This window comes from Vicugna pacos, chromosome 13 (assembly GCF_048564905.1).
Source record: "Vicugna pacos chromosome 13, VicPac4, whole genome shotgun sequence".
Classification (NCBI taxonomy): Eukaryota; Metazoa; Chordata; class Mammalia; order Artiodactyla; family Camelidae; genus Vicugna; species Vicugna pacos.
In genome coordinates, this window is record NC_132999.1 from 37,484,687 (window position 1) to 37,502,558 (window position 17,872).

General features: G+C 47.3%; 1 long non-coding RNA gene across 1 annotated transcript in view; it reads left to right on the forward strand.

Moving 5' to 3' along the window:
* The window catches only part of LOC140700693 (uncharacterized), a 153,871-nt gene extending 137,892 nt beyond the window's left edge, over positions 1–15,979 (forward strand). The window contains exons 3-4 of the long non-coding RNA XR_012079228.1: positions 14,701–14,929; positions 15,373–15,979. This is a non-coding gene — a long non-coding RNA (uncharacterized lncRNA). The remainder of the gene's footprint in view (positions 1–14,700; positions 14,930–15,372) is intronic.
* Positions 15,980–17,872: the final 1,893 nt, after the last annotated feature.

A 17,872-nucleotide genomic window follows, 5' to 3' on the forward strand; every position in this document is an offset into this window, starting at 1 on the left:
CCATAGATAGAGCACAGGCCATCTCAGAAGGCAAGAGAGAGAGTGACCATGTGGTGTGAGGATGTTACTTTTCATGGGCTGGATAATTTCATATGCTAACAAGTAGGAAGATTATTCCAACTATTTTGGGATAGGGGCGAGGATTTCCCGGAATTGGGCCCCACCCACTTTTGGACCTTTTATGATCAACCTCCGAACTGTCATGGCACCCATGGATGTGCCATGAGGCTCAAGGTCTACTGGAAGTTGAGTCTTCTGCCATCTTGGTTGAGGACAGTTTGTCCTGTCCTCAATCACTGTGTCATTCCTTCAGTGGTTCTGCCCTGTCCCCTTTCCTCCTGTCTCACTGCTGCCAGGGCACCACAAACCCACAGGGAGTTTGGAAGGAAGGGAGGAGAACTGTGTGCTCCAATCTTGAGGCCATGTGGGAAATCTCAAGGAGAAATGCTTAGAGAACCTGTTGGGGCTGATCGTGCTGCAAAGGAATGATTGTTGTCTTTTTCCCCTTTGATGTGGGGGATGGCATCTCTTCACCTCTCTCCAGGTTTGGTCCCAGGATGACTGAGTCAGGGCGAATTTTCTGCAGCAGCTAATCTCATTCGGGAATTCTTCTTAGCTTCGATCAGTGATCATGGTTCTTCTTAATCTAGGAGTCCTGCCCATTTCCTGCCACAGCCAGCTCTTTCAATTGTAAACTTTTGAGCCATGACACACTTAGAGTCTGGCTTCTTAGTTTCAACTTGACATATGGGGAACTTTGGGCTCTCAAAGGTTAAATGACTTGTCCAAGATCATATGATGAATTAATTGGGAGAGCTGGATTTACTGGGGTGGAATTTATCTACACTGAAATGCACAGATCTGTTCTGAGGAACTGATGCACCTGTGTGATTCATGCCCCAGCAGCGAACCGGAATGAGGATCATTCTTTTGGCCACAAATGCAAGATTACTGAAAGCACAGAGCCTAATGGGAATTCAGCTTCCCTTTAGGAAGACCTCCCTCTCCCTGATGGCCCATGGTCCCTGAAGTGGCGCATGGCATCATCCTGTTTCCTTTCCGGTTTTGTCCCATTCCCACAACCTGTATACTCTCTGAGCTGGAGTTCGGATTTCTACCTGGTGTAGGCAGGGTTGTCTAGGAAACTAGAAGTGATGGCAGATTCCTGGCTGTGCAGGTCAGGTGATTCTCAGCTCCTTCAGAGCCACGTGGTACCATCCTTCTCTGCTTTTTCCACTCCACTCACTTGCCCTCAGTCACTGGAATCATCCCCACGTGGCCTTGTTTGCTTTCAGCTTCCCAACCACAGCGGATCTGACCCTCCAGCTTAACTTACTAGGAGGCGGTGCCTGGTGGTGATAGATGCTGGGTGACATGGGGACGGATGATTCTGTGTCTGGGAATGTTTGTGACAAGCGGAGGAGGAACGCCTGTGAAATTAAGCTTCTGTTTGACTCATCTTTGTTTTCCAGGAACTGGAGGAGGTGTGCATTTCAGATGGTTCACGTCCATTCCACCTTAAGCATCACTCTTTTTTTTTTTTTTTTGCATTCATTGTTTCCCTCCCTCCCACTGTCATTCAGAGTAACTGCAACTGTGAGCACTGTGTTTGGGGTTACCTCTCTGAAAGGGAACTGCTTATCTCCCATCTGTATCTGTGGAGTGAGAAAACTTGTCCCTACGTCAGCAAAGCTGGGTAATCATGAGACCCCTTGTCCCTAAGGATCTTTATCTGATTCCTTTGCCTGACTCCAAAAACCCAAGTCTCCTGACTTGTCTCAAAGCTCCTTTCACAACCAGGCTGCCTGTCTTTGTTGAAATCTGTGGTCTTCTGTCCTGTTGAATCTGTAGTTCACCTTCCAGACTCCTGGCATTTCTAAAGAAGTAGGAGACGAGCTGGAAGGGAATGGAAGATGTGGAGAGTCACCCAGTAATGTGAGGGAGAAACCGCGTGCCAGGATATTAGCAGCGGTTTGGCGGGTGGAGGAGAAGGAGGTGGTGCTGGTGGAAGGAGAACAGGGAGGAGAGAGGCGAAGGGGAAAGAAAGAAATGACTCAGGGCTTACACATTGATCTGTAAGCATGTGCCTAAGTGTGAAACTAATTAAGTCCTAGGGTTCATACACAGAGGAGAGGATTAGCAATCTGGACTTTGGAATTTTCTAGCTCCTGTTCTCTACAGCTGATCGCAGCCTCCGGTCTGAGAAAATGTTAGGGGAAGATGGAGAGCAGGAGAGGCACAAGGGGTGTATAAGACACACACTCTCTGGTTATTTGTTTGGACAGACAGCTGTTTCATTGACGCTGGATAAAACTTCAGTTATATTTTTAATTCCCTTTAACGGAAATTACAAAGCATCATCGGTGGCCCCCTGCTTCTAGTTGCTGCCTGCATTTTGGATGTTTGGGCCTCTCTGAGTTCTTGTAAAATGGCCCTTACACTCCAGACTGGAACCCATCACTTCTTACCTCCCTCCTCAGCTCCATCCCGTTTCTTTGCCTTTGACACCGCCACCACCTCCACCTCACTGCTACCAAGTTGCAGAATTGACAACGGCCTCTGATTCATCCTTAAGTCCTCGTGCTGAATTCTTCTTCTTTAGACATTTGTGGCACCTTACAGATCTCTCTCTTTCTCTTCCATGGCCAACACCGTGGTCCAGCCCTGATCATGGCCAGCTTGGGCAGTTGTATAACCTCACCCTTTCCTATTCTGCAGCCCCACAAAAAGCTGAAGCTGTTAAGAGTCTCCTTTAAGTATGTTAATCTGCTGTTCACACGTCTCCAACTGCTCCCTACTGCTTATTGGATAAAGCCCAGACTTCTCTGTGTGGGATTCAGACCTCTCTGAAATCTGGCCTCCTTCCTCCCTATCAAATTCTCTTTGTCTCTGTCTCCCTTGCACAAACCCTCCTCCGGGAGCCAGGAGTGCAGGCAGCATGTGTCTGTGCTCAGTGGCTCCGAGTTTCCCCTCTCCCCTCCAGGCCAGCTCACTTCTTACCCACTGGCCTAGACCTTCGCCACCCTCCAAGCTGAAAGGCAACCCATTTTCCCAGAAAGGCCAGCCTGCCTTCCCCTGAGTATGCCAGCTGCCTTTGGGGTCTCTCGTGGCACTCACTGCTGGGATCTCTTTTTGTTTTCTTTGTTTTTTAAATTCAATTGAAGTGTAGTTGATTTACAATGTTAGTTTCAGGTCCATCAAAGTGATTCAGTTATACATATGCACACATATATATTTTTTCTTTTCAGATTTTTTTCCATTATATGTTATTGTAAGAAACTGAATATAGTTCCCTGTACAATACAAGTAGGTCCTTGTTGTTTATCTATTTTATATATAGTAATGGGTGTCTGTTAATCCCCAACCCGTAATTTATCCCTCCCTGCCCTTTCCCCTTTGGTAACCATAGTTTGTTTTCTGTGTCCATGAGTCTGTTTCTGGTTTGTAAATAGAATTTGTATCTTTTTTTTAGATTCCACATATAAGTGGTATCCTATGATATTTGTCTTTCTCTGTCTGACTTACGTCACTCAATATGATCATCTCTAGGTCCATCCATGTTGCTGCCAATGACGTTATTTCATTCTTTTTTATGGCTGAGTAGTACTCCATCGTATAAATATACCACATCTTCTTTATCCAGTCCTCTGTTGATGGACATCTGGGCTGATCTCTTTTTGGCTCCTGACTTGCTGCATTGCCAGCTATTATTGTGAACATCATCTCCTTGGTTATTAGAGCAACTTCTTTTTTACCAAGCCCAATGCTTGGTCCAGCGCAGCAGGCTCACAGGTCTCCACACATTCTTTTGGAGGACTGACATGCACTGCTCAAGCAAGGAACAAAGCGACTCTGTGTAATTCTGCTGTGTGGTCCCAAATGAAGGATGGAGTATGAGTTTTCCTTGAGGGTCATCAGACAGTCTGCTCGTTGCTGAGGATCTCAGTCCCAGCCCCCAGGTCCCCCAGCCCACTCCCCCTCCAGGGGTGTGCTAAGGGCCTGGCAAGAAGCACTCTCCTCCTCCTTAGTCTGGGATTTCACTCACGTTGCCAAGAACCTAGTCCTGGCTTTGCCTCCATCTGATTCCACCTCCCTCCTGGAAGACGTTCTTCTTCTGGCTTTATTTTGGCTGCCGATTTGACTGTTGTGCAGCTTTCAGGTTTGTGTGCTTAAGGTGTGCCCCCAGGAAAATTCGCCAGGGTTCTCACCCCCCCCCCCACCATGTGACTTCTTCCTCAGAGCTGTCATTTAAGAGATGCGAGCATTCTGTTTCCAATGGCCTTTATGCTAGTGGGGCCAAACCCAGCAAGAAACTCAGCAGAAATTGGGGAGGTTTTAGGGGAGGAAAATCCCCTTAGTGAAAACGTAGGCAGGCCTCTGAAAACACTGCCAAATTCTGGCTGAAGGAGTCAGATACATTCAGACCCCTTTCTAATCCAAGAACAGTAATTCTCTAAGAGCAGACCACTAGCAAATCTGGTTCCAGGTGTCCGCTTACTCCAAACACAGTAGACTCTCCAAGCCGAGCAGGATTTCTACCAGCTCAGGAGAAAACTGCTGTGTAAACACTTGTCAGGGGGTGGGATAAGGCGGGTGTTATGTGTCAAGTTATTGTCCCAAAGCCGATGTAGAGCAACGAAGAAAGTTGCCCAAATACAGCTGGAGGGAGGCAAGCCACAGCCACACCTTGGCAGTCTTGTGTTCGTTGGCCTTGAGAGTGATGGGGTTTGTTGTACCAGGATTTGGCCTGTGGCCCTCAAAGGTTTCCATCTTATCAAGGGGGAGATTTCAGGAGTTTTCCCCTCTGTGGGGTGTTCTCGTCTGCTGAAGGCTTAGTCTTGCCAGCTTGACTCTTCTTTCTGATGTAACTCAGGTGTCCTGAAGGCTGTTTAGGTGTCAGATTCATCCTAGGAAAGCATGGGGGTGGGCATTGATCTCAGAGGGACACCAGAGTCCAGCTGTTAATTTGCAGGACTTCCTCCCTGTCAGGTTTGCTCACTGCCCTTGCTGTTCTGAACCAGAGTTAAATCATCCCAGTGTTTGGAAGGACTGTGGAGCTCACCGGGTTCAATCCTCCACACCGTGAAGAGATGCGCGCCTCCATGACATTCAGCCACCTGGCTCTGCCTACCGTTCCCAGTGGTCGGGAGTTCACTTTAAGCTGCCTCTTCTGCTGCCTCTAATAACGAAAATGGACTTCCATTTTAAACATGAACGAGCAACTCACCAGAGAAGCAACACAAATGAAAAACTGTTCAACATTCCTGGTAATTAAAGAAAGGCCAATTAAAACAATGAAATGCCGTTCTTTCCCCCTAACAAATTGGGAGAGATTTTCTCAGAGGTTAGTACCCAGTGCAGATGAAGATTTGCAGAAATGGGCCCACGCTTGTTTTTTGAGAACCAGTTGGCAATATGTGAAAAGCCTTAAAATCTGTATAACCTTTGATTTGGCCATGCCATTTCTATTCCCAGTGGTGATGCTGAGAAGTAGGCAAGTCTCTAACAATAGGGGATTGGTTAAGTCAGTGGTCCCACAGCCTAAGTACTTATTAGGCATTCTGCATTAATTAATTTTCATGATACTACTACAAGGTAGCCTTGTTATTTTGGCAATTTTACAGATAAAAATAACTGAGCCATGAAGAGGGCAAGTAACTCCAGAGAGATGATATAGATGGCCAATGATGGAGGCTGAATGTACATCCAGCAGTCTCTCCAGAGCCCACACTTTCTTAACCTGTGAGCTCCACTGACTCTCATGACAGACACGTGAAAGGGAAAATACATTTTAAGTGGTATGTAGAATATGCTTCTTTTTTTGTCTCAAATATGAGGCTTCCAGAATTATATGACATTAATATTATAATTTGAAAAAAGTTTGGTTTAAAAAATCTATCTATTCAGCCAAGCTCTGATTTTCTGTAGACTTTACCCATTTTTAAACTCATTCGCATAACAAATTTTTGTTGAGCTCTTTTAAGAGGCAGGGCATGCCTCTGGAGCAGCAGGGTAGAAGACTGGCTAGGCCCAACTGGTCTGGAGCTTTCGTGCCAAGGGGAAGCCAATGATAAACAAGTGAACACACACCAAGAGCTGCCATTTATTGATGCCAGCTTTGTGATGGACATACTTCTAACTGATATAGAAGTTTCATATGTTTATTCTTGGAGTCTTTTACGTAACTCCTTTTATAACCCTGGGCAGCATGTGGCATTAATCCTTAAGGTCCCCTAGTCAGTAGGCAGTGGGGCTAGGATTCATCTCTAGGGGGGACTTTCCAGCCTGAGCTTCTAACTTCTCCAGCCTCTACTACTACAAACACATTTCAATCCAGCCACACTGGCCTTCTTTCCTGCCCCAGGACCTTTGCACCTGACATTCTCTCTGCCCAGAGCACTCGCTCTCCCACTAGATCTTACGGTGGCCTCCTCATCATGCAGCTCACAGAGACCTTCCCCGAGCTCTCCGTGTGATTCCCTCTCACGTCCACAATCATTCTGCATCATTTTCTATCACATCCCCTAGTTTTATTTTCTTGGTGGCAGTTATCACTCTCCGACATTATCTGACATTGTTTCTCCCTCTGGATTGTAAACTCCATGGAAAACAAGATCCTTGTCCTCTTTATTTTTGGTATGAGAGGCCTCACTTACTTATTTACTTAAAATATATTTATCAATATTATGTATTTAATACAATGTATTGCAATATACAGTATAGGAGAGATACGATCAGGCATCACCTACCTATTTTCAATAGTATGGATTTTTGAGACTCAGAATTGATTTGGATCTGGTTCAAAACAGTAAATTGGAAAACTTTCAAACAATGATCAATGTGTTTTTGTCAAATTGATTCAAAGAAGACAAATACTTCCCATCTATGTAATCCCTTCTCACTTACCTCTACTTGCCCTTGAACTCATGGCCAGTATCATCGCTCTCCGTTGAAATAGTAGTAATAACTTAATTGTAGCCAGTAACATGCTCATTGCTTTGCTAACCTGCTTTATATAGATTGTTTCTTATAATCTGCCCAAGAGCCCTGTGATACCCACAATAGTTTATTGATGATTGTATTAATCAGAATTCTCTAGAGAAACAGAACCAATAAGATATATCTCTAAATCTGTGTCCCTCTCTATGTCTACATCTATACCTACCTCATCTACCTATTTATTATAAGGAATTGACCTGCATGATATATGACTATGGTAGCTGAGAAGTCCCATAGGCTGCTGTCAGCAAGCTAGAGACCCAGGAAAGCCAGCGGTGTAGTTCCAGTCCTAGTCCAAAGGCCTGAGAACCAGAAGAGCTGATGGTCCAGCCAATGGTGAATCTAGTCCTAGCACAGGGGAACCAGTGTCCCAGATCAAAAACAGATTTTAGCAGAGCAAGATCCTTGTCCTCTTGACCACCATGGTATTCCAGCATAGTCCCTGTACCCAGTGGGTGCTTCTGAAGATGGGGGAAAATGAATAAATGAAGGATGATGAGAGACCTAATGGTCTCTAGGTGAGACATATACGTTGGAGGCCATGGAAGGTGAGATGATCCACTGTGGGGCGGGAAGAAAACAGACGAATAGATAGATGGATACATAGGTATAGACATACACATATATCATCCTTTCTTTTTATTTTTGTGAATGACAGAGTATGAATATAATTTATGAATAAACAAACGTACACATATGCAGGTTTACTCAAATGTTTACTGCTAGGGCACATTACCAAAAAACTTGGGGGATTATTGGCCTAGAAGGAGAAACAGGAGGAAACAGACCATCTAAGTGGTGGTATAGGTGAGCCGCCTCACGCTGCTGGGAGTGTGGAACGCCAGCAAGGCATCACGTAGAGGGTTGCCTAACCTGTCTCGGAGGGTTGAGTAATTGTGAAAACTTATATTTTAAAAAACTATTTTGTTAATATTAGTAATTATTGTTTCAAAAACTGTCCGAAATTACACAAGCCCTTATTTTTAGACCATTCCAAGCAACGTAAATGGTCACAGCCCTTATAGGCATATTCCTAATAAGTGGTGAAAGAGAGACCCCCTATGAGTTCCCAGTTGACCAGCTAGAGAGATTCATTTCCAAAGGGTTCAAGTATGGCTGTTAATGACCGTGGCTAAATATCCAAGTTGTCTTTGCTTTCTGAGCTGCAAAATTAATCTGAAAAATAGAAAAATAAACATGTCTTCAAACTCTGGGCTCCTAGCTAGAGAAGCAGTAGGGCATCTCAGTGGAAGAACAGTGGCTTTGGAGTCTGATGAACTTGGGCTTGAATCTCAACCTTGCCTCTTTCCTTCCACGTGACTTTGAGCAAGACCCTTTTCTCAGATCGCTTATCTACAAATCGAGCGCACGAATGCCTGCCCCAGAGACCCAGCACAGTGCTGGGTACACGACGGGTCTATCTGAAAATCAGTTCCTTCCTAGTACCTCTGTTCAAAGAGAAAATGCCGTGCACTTAGAAAGGACGTATACATCCTTCAGAACACCATCGAGAACATGCTTTTTTCTTTTTGTGCTTGATTAAACCGTGTCATGCTTGAATAGGTTCTTCTTTAAATAATTTAAATCGATTTCATGTAAACCGCAGCCATCCTTCCTGGGGCTCTATTGACCCTTGATATTTTGCTGGTGATGCTATCAGGTTAACCTTCTTTTCTTCCTTGGGCTCAAGCTTGGATGCTGCGGCAGCTGGATTTCTGTACGACAAATAACTCTTGTCTTCTGCGCTTGGAGGGTTGCCTCTGGCTTGGAGCAGAGTAAACAGGGAGAAGCTGGGACCTTGGCCTGGGAACCACCTGTGTTCAGGCAGTGAGGCCTCTTGTGGAGTGGAGGAGGAGGGCTGGGTGGCCTGTTTGGAGGAGAGGAATTGGATCGGGAAGGGGAGGACTGAGTTGGGCAGAACTCAGCAGATTCCTTGGCATGCAATGCAGAAGGATTCCCTGAAGGGCTGCACAGAAAAGAAATGTGCTGTGTGTTTGGCAGGCCAGAAACCACAGAGAACCTGGCAATGCTTTTTGAGGATTTGGGAGCAGAAAAGCAGACTCCCTAGGTGGTTATTTATAGAGCCGGCAGCAGTAATGATCAGTTAGAAAAAATAAATTATAACTCAGTTGAACCTGAAATAACTTTTCTTTTGCAACCCCAGGCATTCCACACAGGCTGCTTGTACACCACTGCCTCCTGAGAGAGTTCCTGGAGGCCGAGGGTCCACGCCAGGCTCACTCATGCCCTGCACCCTCAAAAAAAATCCCCAAAAACTTCAGCACAGTCCACAAGGCAGCAGAGAGGGAGCTTCTGGCTAGAGACAGAATTCTGGCTGGATAATTTCTTTCTTTTCCCCTTGTCCCACCCCCCCCCCAATTGCAACACTGTCCCCTCCTTCCCCCCTCAATATGGCTGGAACATACGGCAGAAGGTGGACCTCGCTGGGAGTGTGGAATCCATGGTGCGCTGAGCCTCCACTTTTACACGCCTTGTTCACGTGAGCGTGTGCACAAGAATTTGTTTGCAGCGTCTGTGTTTTGGCTGTAGCAAGAGCGTCTTAATGTAGTGCCTCCTGAGAGCTGGATGCTGCTTCTGAGTTCATAGGCCCCAGTCTCTCAACCCTCTTCAGCCAGCAAGCAAGACCACCATAATGTTCACACTGATAGCTTGGCAGTAGGGTCACCTTGAGCTGCCCCACCCGCCACTTGGCATCTTGACACTTGGGCATCCATTCTGCTTCTCCTCTCCCAGCCATCTGCTCCTTCTTTTCTGTTCATTCATTCATTCGTTCATTTGCTTTTCAATCAACAAGCATTTATCGAGCATCTACGATGTGCCAGGCGCAGGCAATGTAGAAATAAATCTAGAGGCTGCAAACTAGTGGTGCTTGAGCCGCTCTGACCGGCAGATGCATTTTATTTGGCTCACAACATGGTGTCTTAACTTCGAATTTGCTGCTGACACTAAAGATGTGGTGATTTTGCATGAGAATGCTGATGCCTGCTTCTCCCCGAAACTCTGAAGTTCTGGCAGTACTGGTCCACACCCCCACATGCTAGTGTTTTCTGCAAGGGCAGCTGGCCCCTTTAGGTAAGGCCAGTGTCTCTGATTCATCACAGATCTTGAGACTCCCAATTGTCTGGCCAACACCAAGATGACTACCAACCAGGTCCCATAAACGAGCTGCTTCACCCATTTATGTGACCTGCCTGGCCTCGTGTGCCTTTGAATCTGTGACCCCTGAGGCAGACCCTAATCTGAGGGATTTTATGGTCCAGTGGGGGAGGTAGACAGAGCCACAGGTAATTTTAATGCATGAAAAGTGTTACGAGAACAGTGTACCTTGGGAGAATGGGGGAGGGAAAGACTGACATGGATGAGAAGTCTCTGTTGCAGTTGATAGGGCTTTTAAAATGGAGAAAGTGAATTTAGATCCAGATTTTGAAAATGCAGTCAGAATACACCAAGATGAAGCTGTGAAAGGCGGCCCTGATGCAGGGATTGGTCTGTCTAGAAGCTCAGAGGGTGAAGAGCGGAGAAGTCCAGTGGGACGGGGGCGGGGCGAACCTGAGCAGAGGTGGGATTGAGGCCGTTCTCTCTCCAGTGGGATGCTCCACCGTCAACTATCCCCAACCCCACCTGTTTTGGGCTACCAGACACCCCTCCCCACCAGCGCCTGCCCCAGACAGCTGGGGGGCCTGTGAGCAGGTCCTGACTTATCTGCCAAAATTTGCCTGGAGTGACAGAGTCCTACTGTTCGTCCCCACCTGAGCCCAGAGCCCAGGGAGGGGCCAGAGCGAGAGGGAGAGGACAAAGCGGGTCTGTCTCGATCCTCAGAAAGCAGTGGGTGGCCCTGGGTGCAGCCCAGTGAGTGGACAGGTTGAATAAGCCTCCATGGTCCCCCTGCCTCTCCAGCACCTTTCTCTCCTCATCCTTTGAAAGCCAGACATCCTCAGCTCATGCATTCCCCTGGTCCTCCCTGGGCACCCACACAGTCATAATCACTTATAGTGGTCTTGGGTCTCCCCAGCCGGCATCGTCAACCCAGAGCTGGGGGGTGGCAGGTGGAGACTTGTATCCTCCACATGATTCACCTTGGAGAGGTCACAGGTTCCTCAAACTCTACCAGCTCTCGTCCGGCCCACGCCCCAGTCCTGACTTTGTCCTAGACACGCTTTTCATTCCCTCTTTCGCCTCACTTACTCCCCTCAGCCTGGACCTCCCTGTCTCGCCCTTTTGACATGATGAAGTCCTCCTTTCTTTAATGCACGATGCCTCCCTGAACCTCTAGCTTGCTGATCAAGAACCACCAGCACCATAACATGGTCCAGAAATCAAAGAACTCACCCACGATCCAGATGCCCCAATCAGTACAGCATTTCGGAACCAAAAGAGAACTCGGCTGCCGAAGCTGACCCTCTCACTTTAATCCCCACCCTGTGTGTTTCTTTTCTGGTGGCGAACATGGCAGTTCACAGTGATGGTGGTGAATTCTGTGCTCCCAACCGGACAGTTCGCTGGGCAGGACCTGGCCGCCGGGCTTGCTCTCCCGAAGAGGCGCCCGCTGCTGTGTGAAGACTGTGCTCGGCTGCATGTGGTTAGCAGCCAGTTCCGCAGGTGCCTCGACTTCTCGGTAGAAGGGATGAGAAATTTCTCTTTGCATGCAGGTTTGTTACTCAAGTTGTCACTGAAGGAAGAGTGGTAGCAATTTGGAGTGACAGAGTCAGAGCGGGTGACACCTGTAACGTGAGGGTACCTTACGGCCAAGAAAGAGCCTCTCTGCCTAGAGTGTTAAAATTTGGCTAACGGGAATTTGGTTCATGCAGCCCACGGGTTAATGCAGCATTGGGGAAGGGAAGGAGTGTAGACCCTGTGACCCTATGCCCTCCTCTCCAAGGACATCAAGAAGTCAGGGCCTGGTGATAAGAGGGCTCCTTGGCTTCTCTGATTTCCCCACCTATGGGACTCTAGGTTATCCAGAGATTTTGGCTGGAAGTCGAGGGATCTCCGCCTATTTTCTACCACTTTCCCTGGTTCAGTTCCACCGACAGTTTCCCCAGGCTCCTCTGCGGCTTCCCACAGTGGTCTGTCTTCTCTTGGCGTCGTTCTGGCCACACCGCCCGTGGCTGTGATGCCGCCCACAGCTCCACCAGGGCTCTGAGTGGCCAGTGCCAGCACCCCAGGGCTGCTGCTGTTGGACTCATGGTGGTGGTGGGGGGCTTCCACCCAGCAGCCTGGGGTCTGGGGGCACTGGGGAGACCTAAGAGAGGGGCAGAGTAGGAGTGGGTAGACATACATGCCCTGAGAAGTTTCACCGATTTGGATCCTTCCAGAAACTGTCTGGTCTTATTACTGATCAGCTAACAGCAAGTTATAGTCTTACTGCTGAGAGAATTTCTGTATATGCTAATTTCCTTGATCCTCACAAGTACCCCATGTCTTGAGTATTTTCACCATTCCCATTTAACAGATGAAGAAACAGGCTCAGAGAGACTTAAATGACATGCGTAGGGTTGGAACCCAAATCTCTTGACTCTAAAACATCTTATCATTCCACTGCACCTTTTGACTCCCAAATCCTGCATCCAGGTAGACCTGACTCACCAGCATCCTTTCTGTGTGACGGGCCACCGGAGCTGGGAAGGGATTCAGCACCACCCCCAATCCCCGGAACTTCCTGTCTTCTCTCCCATCACTGAGGACACCAGCCTAAGGGCACATTTTCTCCTTCTACATCCTGTTGAAGCACAGGGAGTCCAACTCCTACTACTGAAAGGGAGAGAAACTGAAAGGAAATTCTCAGATTCCAACTTTGGGGACTAGATGCTGGGAAGAAGATGCTCCTGGTGCCTTAGGTTCTTTCATGCGTCTGTGCATTCATTTATTTATTCAACAGAGATGTATAGAGAACCTGCTATGCGCCGGGCACAGTTCCAGGTGCTGGGGTTACAGTGGTGAACAAGATAGGCAAAGTCCCCGCCTTCTTGGAAGTCACATGCTAGCAAATGGTGCACAAAATACTTCAGACTGTGCTGGGGGCTATAAAGAAATAGAGAAGGGTGATGGGACAGAAAGGGTGGGAACGAGAGCTACTTGGATTAGGTGCTCCGGAGTGACTCTTGAGGAGGAAACATACAAGCTGAGAATTGGGTGACAGAAGGAGGCGGACATGAGAAAACTGGGCCAGGAAGAGGGACCGGGAAGGGCAGAGGTCCACGTGGGAGCTCAGGACGAGATTCTAAGGAAATAACATTCTTCACGGTGGCTGGATTATGTGTGCTGTCATCACGGTGGTTCGGCAACACTGGGTCTACTGGGAGGAGTTATCCCGGGACCCTACTCATGTGTGATGGGATTTCCGTGAGAAAACCAGCCTGAGTTCTAGGCAGTGGATTCACAGTTGAATCTGGAGAACTAGAAACTGCCTCTATCATAGGGTTACTAAGAAATGACCAGGGCATGGAATGAAGGCTTTGATGGGGAGGACAGGAAGAAAAAGCCTAAATTCGCAGATCACAGAAACTCTTGACCCTTGTGACTCCAGTAATGGCAAAAGTCAGGTTTTCTAAGATTCCATATTTATGATTTGAAATAGTGTCACTGAGGTTTCTAGCTTGGGTTCTGCTATCAATGATCTGTGTTTCACTGTTTCTTTGAATAAGTCACTTAACCTCTCCAAACTTAGAAATAGTGTATTAAGTGAAGGAGGGAGATGAAATGAACTCTAAAACACATCTACTTCTTTCCCTTTTAATGCCTTAAAATGAATGCATTTATCAGCGGTTAGTTTTCTTTGCTTTGCAGCTTCTTCTGGGCCTCTGCTTGAGTGACGTTAGAGTGCTAAGTCTAAGCGAGCCATTCATAATGGTTGTGGTTCCATAATACAAGACAGGTGCTACTGTTGGCCTCTCTGGGTGCAGAGTGGTGGTCCCCAAATGTAGTCCCCATACCAGCAGCTCCTGGGAATCTGTTAGAAATACAAATTTGCAGCCTCTGATCCAGGCCTACTGAATGAGAACCCCCCAAATCTGGTTTTAACAAGGCCTGCAGAGGATTCTGATGCACAAAGTTTGAGAGCCACCGGTGTACAGTATGTGCTTTGAGATTTGAGGCTACCAGGGATGGATTCTTATATTTCAGTCATTCTTATGGCCACAAGAAATGCTGCGTCTGTAAGATGTTCATCCAGCTTGGCTTGGTGAACAGTCCTGTGGCTGTAATGCAGAGGAAATCTCAAAGCTTTTACTGGGATTGGGCCCGAGATCTTCTGGTTGGCATCATATCCTGTCCAAGACTCCAGGCGAGTACCTGCTAAGAGGAGGGTGCTGGCAAGGTGTGGGATACTCGTCCTGGAGGAAGCCTTGGCCAAGGGGGCTGCCGACTGTGCTTCTCTGGAGGCTGATTCGAGTAGAACAGGTTGTTCGTTATGTTAGTGCTCACGCATTTTTAAAGCATGAAACTGTCCTGGGTTGATAAGTGTCTGGTCGATAGATCTGCTTGCACCTGTGTTGTGAAAATCAGTTGTGAAAAAAGGTCTTGGGTCCCCAGTAAGAAGTGGCCCTGTTGGATGCTGAACTTAGAGTGCTGATCCAGTTTGGTCTCCTTGTCTCAATGTCCACTCATAGAACGAGAATGAGGTGACCAGATGGTCCAGATCACCCAGGACTGTCCCGTGTTTCCCCTTCCTGTCCCTCTCAGTCTGGTGTCTCGGATTTGGCCCTGCGTTGCCCACTCCTGCTGGATCTTGTCCAGGGACAAGACGTCCTGACACCTTCCTGAAGAATGGGAAGAGAGGAGATTCTGAAAGCACAGATTGCAATACCGTGCCAGAGGCCGAGCAGCTCGATGCCTGAAGGAGTTACCTGGACACCAACAGGAGAGCCGAGGATGCTGGAGCCAGAGGTCCGCAGGCCCAAGAAGGGTAGAAGTAAGTTTATTTTCCTGGTAGGGCTTAGAGGAGGCTTAGCACTAGATAGGGATTGGGAGTGGGGCTGGGATGGCCCCTACTGGCCAGAAGGCAAAGAATGGGAGGCAGATGGGCCAAGCAGGAGGTGACAGGGCGCGGTGAGGAGTGTGAGCGCTCCAGCCCAAGCTGGCTTTGCTTCTCCACTCATGCCTTCTGCCCCTCTTTCTGAATGCTTTCATTTCTGACCATGTCGTTCCATCCCTGGGCCCTTCCTTCCTCCTGCCATCCTGTCGGCCCTGACACCCTTGGTCACCTCTTGCCCAGCTCCCTCCTCATACTCCCACTGTGTCCCGCCCACCCACTGCCCACTCCATCCTCCTTGTCTGGTTTCTGTGCATCCTTGACGGCATGGAAACAGGAGAATGGTAGAGTCCCATCGTGATAAGCGCTCTCCCTGTTCGCAGATACCAGCATTGACCAAAGGCCACCCATAGCAGTTCCCCGGCTGTCTGTCCAGGACCCACCGAATGGAGCACATGCAGCGGCCGTCTCTCACTTTACACCTGCAAAAGCTGGAAGGAAGGCCAGAGAAGCCGAAGAAGGAGCACGAGTCCAGAAGCTTTCAGAACAAGCCTGAAAAAATTGTCTATTGAATTACAGCCAGTTTTGCCAACACCTGTTGTGAGAAGAGACCTTCCCTCCCCCGCTGGCTCCCATCCTCCCTGGATACCCTTCCTTGTGGACTTGGAAGATCTCACATCCACCTTTAAGCATGCTGTTCCTGCTTCTGCTGTGGCATTTCTGGTTAACCGTCTCTGTGAGAAAATATTCTCTTCTTTTCTCCCTCCACATTCTGGATGGAATTGTCTTACCTGCAACTGGGTCATTTTGGGCCAGAATCACCTCTGGACAGTCCTGTTTTCCAGAAGTTGCCAAGTTCATGTCACATTTGTTTCATTGGTGAACAGGGGTTCACCTCTGACCGACGCTACCTGGCCTGTGTGTCTCCTGTCGGCTCCCTGGGACCTTTCTCCCCGCCCCTGCCCTGACCCAGGTGAGACTCATGGAGTGGCCACCCTGCCTCTCCAGGTGAGGACCATGTAGGTGGCAGACGTGCTTTGGCTGGAAGTGTCAGAGAAAACGTGGGCTGGTGGAACCAACATCTTTGTAAATTTGGAGGCGACTGGAGCAGGGCTTCGCCCTGGGAGGAGGTAGCTTCAGAGGAGGCCAGCCTTTAACTCCGTGTCCCTCCTGGTTCTACCCTCTTAACTCTTACTCTCACCCTTTAGTGTCTTTCTTAACCCAGGGTAGTTGTTCTTTTTTCAATTAGAAGTGATTTTGGTTGTTACTTCTCATTATTGCAAAGCAGCGCATACTTGTTACAAAAACATCAGAAATGTAGGCAAATAAAGAAGGAAGAACCAGCCCTCAATCCTACTTACCCCAAAGACAACCACTGAGGCTCTGCTGAAGAGCCTTCCAGATCCCTTTCTAGGCACGTAATATGATCTACATATGTAATTGTGATATCCCAGTACCACATATATCCTTGATAACAGGCACTGTCATTTAATATCTTATCATCAACAACTCTTCTATATCAACAAGATTTTTTCAAGGATTAAGTAATGCCTTTAATTACAGAAGAGAAAACTGAGGCCAAAATGTAATTTACAAAAAAAAAAAATGAGAGTGCTTAGTTATTTAGTATAAGGGAATAAAGCCAAGCAGATACAGCTCAAAGAATGCACACTACCTTTTTTTTTTTTTTTGGCCACGAGTTATATGAGTCCATAGCAATTGTAATGCAACAGTTAGAGAGCTATACCATCATTTATTTAGTTAATCTCATATGATTCCATGTTTAAGCCATTTCCAATCTTTCTCTGTTTTAAGCAGCATTCATGAACACGGTTCTGGTTTAATCTATATACAGTTATTTCCTTAAGGTAAATCCCCAGAAGGAGCTCAAAGGCCAGTTAGTGGAAGTTACAAAGACCTTCAAGTATGGAGCCAGCATTAACTTCTTGGTACCCAAATGCATTAGAGACTGAGCCACTGGAAGGCTGCACATGTCACATATCCATGCTTGGGTAGCTCTGGCCTCCTTTCCCTTGCCCAGAACAGAACACACCCACGAATGACGGCTACAGTAAGCAGATGGTGACTGAGGGAGGGGTGTTGTCCCTTTGAGTTTGGTAGCGGGGCATATCTTGCCACTCCTCATTGGATGCTGAGAGGTAGTAATTCATTCATCCGTTACCCACTTATAGAGCAGCCACTGTTGCAAGGTGCAGAGCTAGAGGCTGAGAAGATAAAGATAAATTAAAAGGGACTCCATCTTCCAGAAGGCCATAACCTAGAGAAGGTCAGTGACAAGTAACACACATTTACTCCTCAGTATAGTAATAGGGGGAAATGTGAGTGTAGTTATATGTCTCAGGACAGAAAATTGGGAGCAATCCGAAAGTCCCAAAGAAAAAACGTGAAAATCACACATAGTCCACCAGCCTATTCATGACAGCTCTCATTTTCAAGTGCGTCCTTTAGGTGGTGAGGCTGGCTTTCTTGTGAGCATCCTCACTGGGTACAACCTTCTTGAAGGCTTTGTCTGTGTCCTTCCTCTGCACCTCCAGAGATCCTGGCACCATCTTATACAGCTTATTCTGAAATCTGTTCAATGTGAAATCCAAATGGGAGGAAACAAAATTGAAGGTAAAGGGATTCATGAATTGAAACAGAGTCTCAATGTTTTATGTATGCAGGGAAATTTGCATTAATTCATATCCTTCTGCTTGATGGAAACCTTTTCAAATATTTCGTTATAAAAATAACGATCTCATTTAAGAAAATACAGAAACTAGAGAAAAGGGACCACTCTCACCCTATCTCACCATCCTAAACCCAGGGCCGATAGCGTTTGGGTGAGCTTTACCCAGAGAAGTTTGTATTCAGATGGTGTTG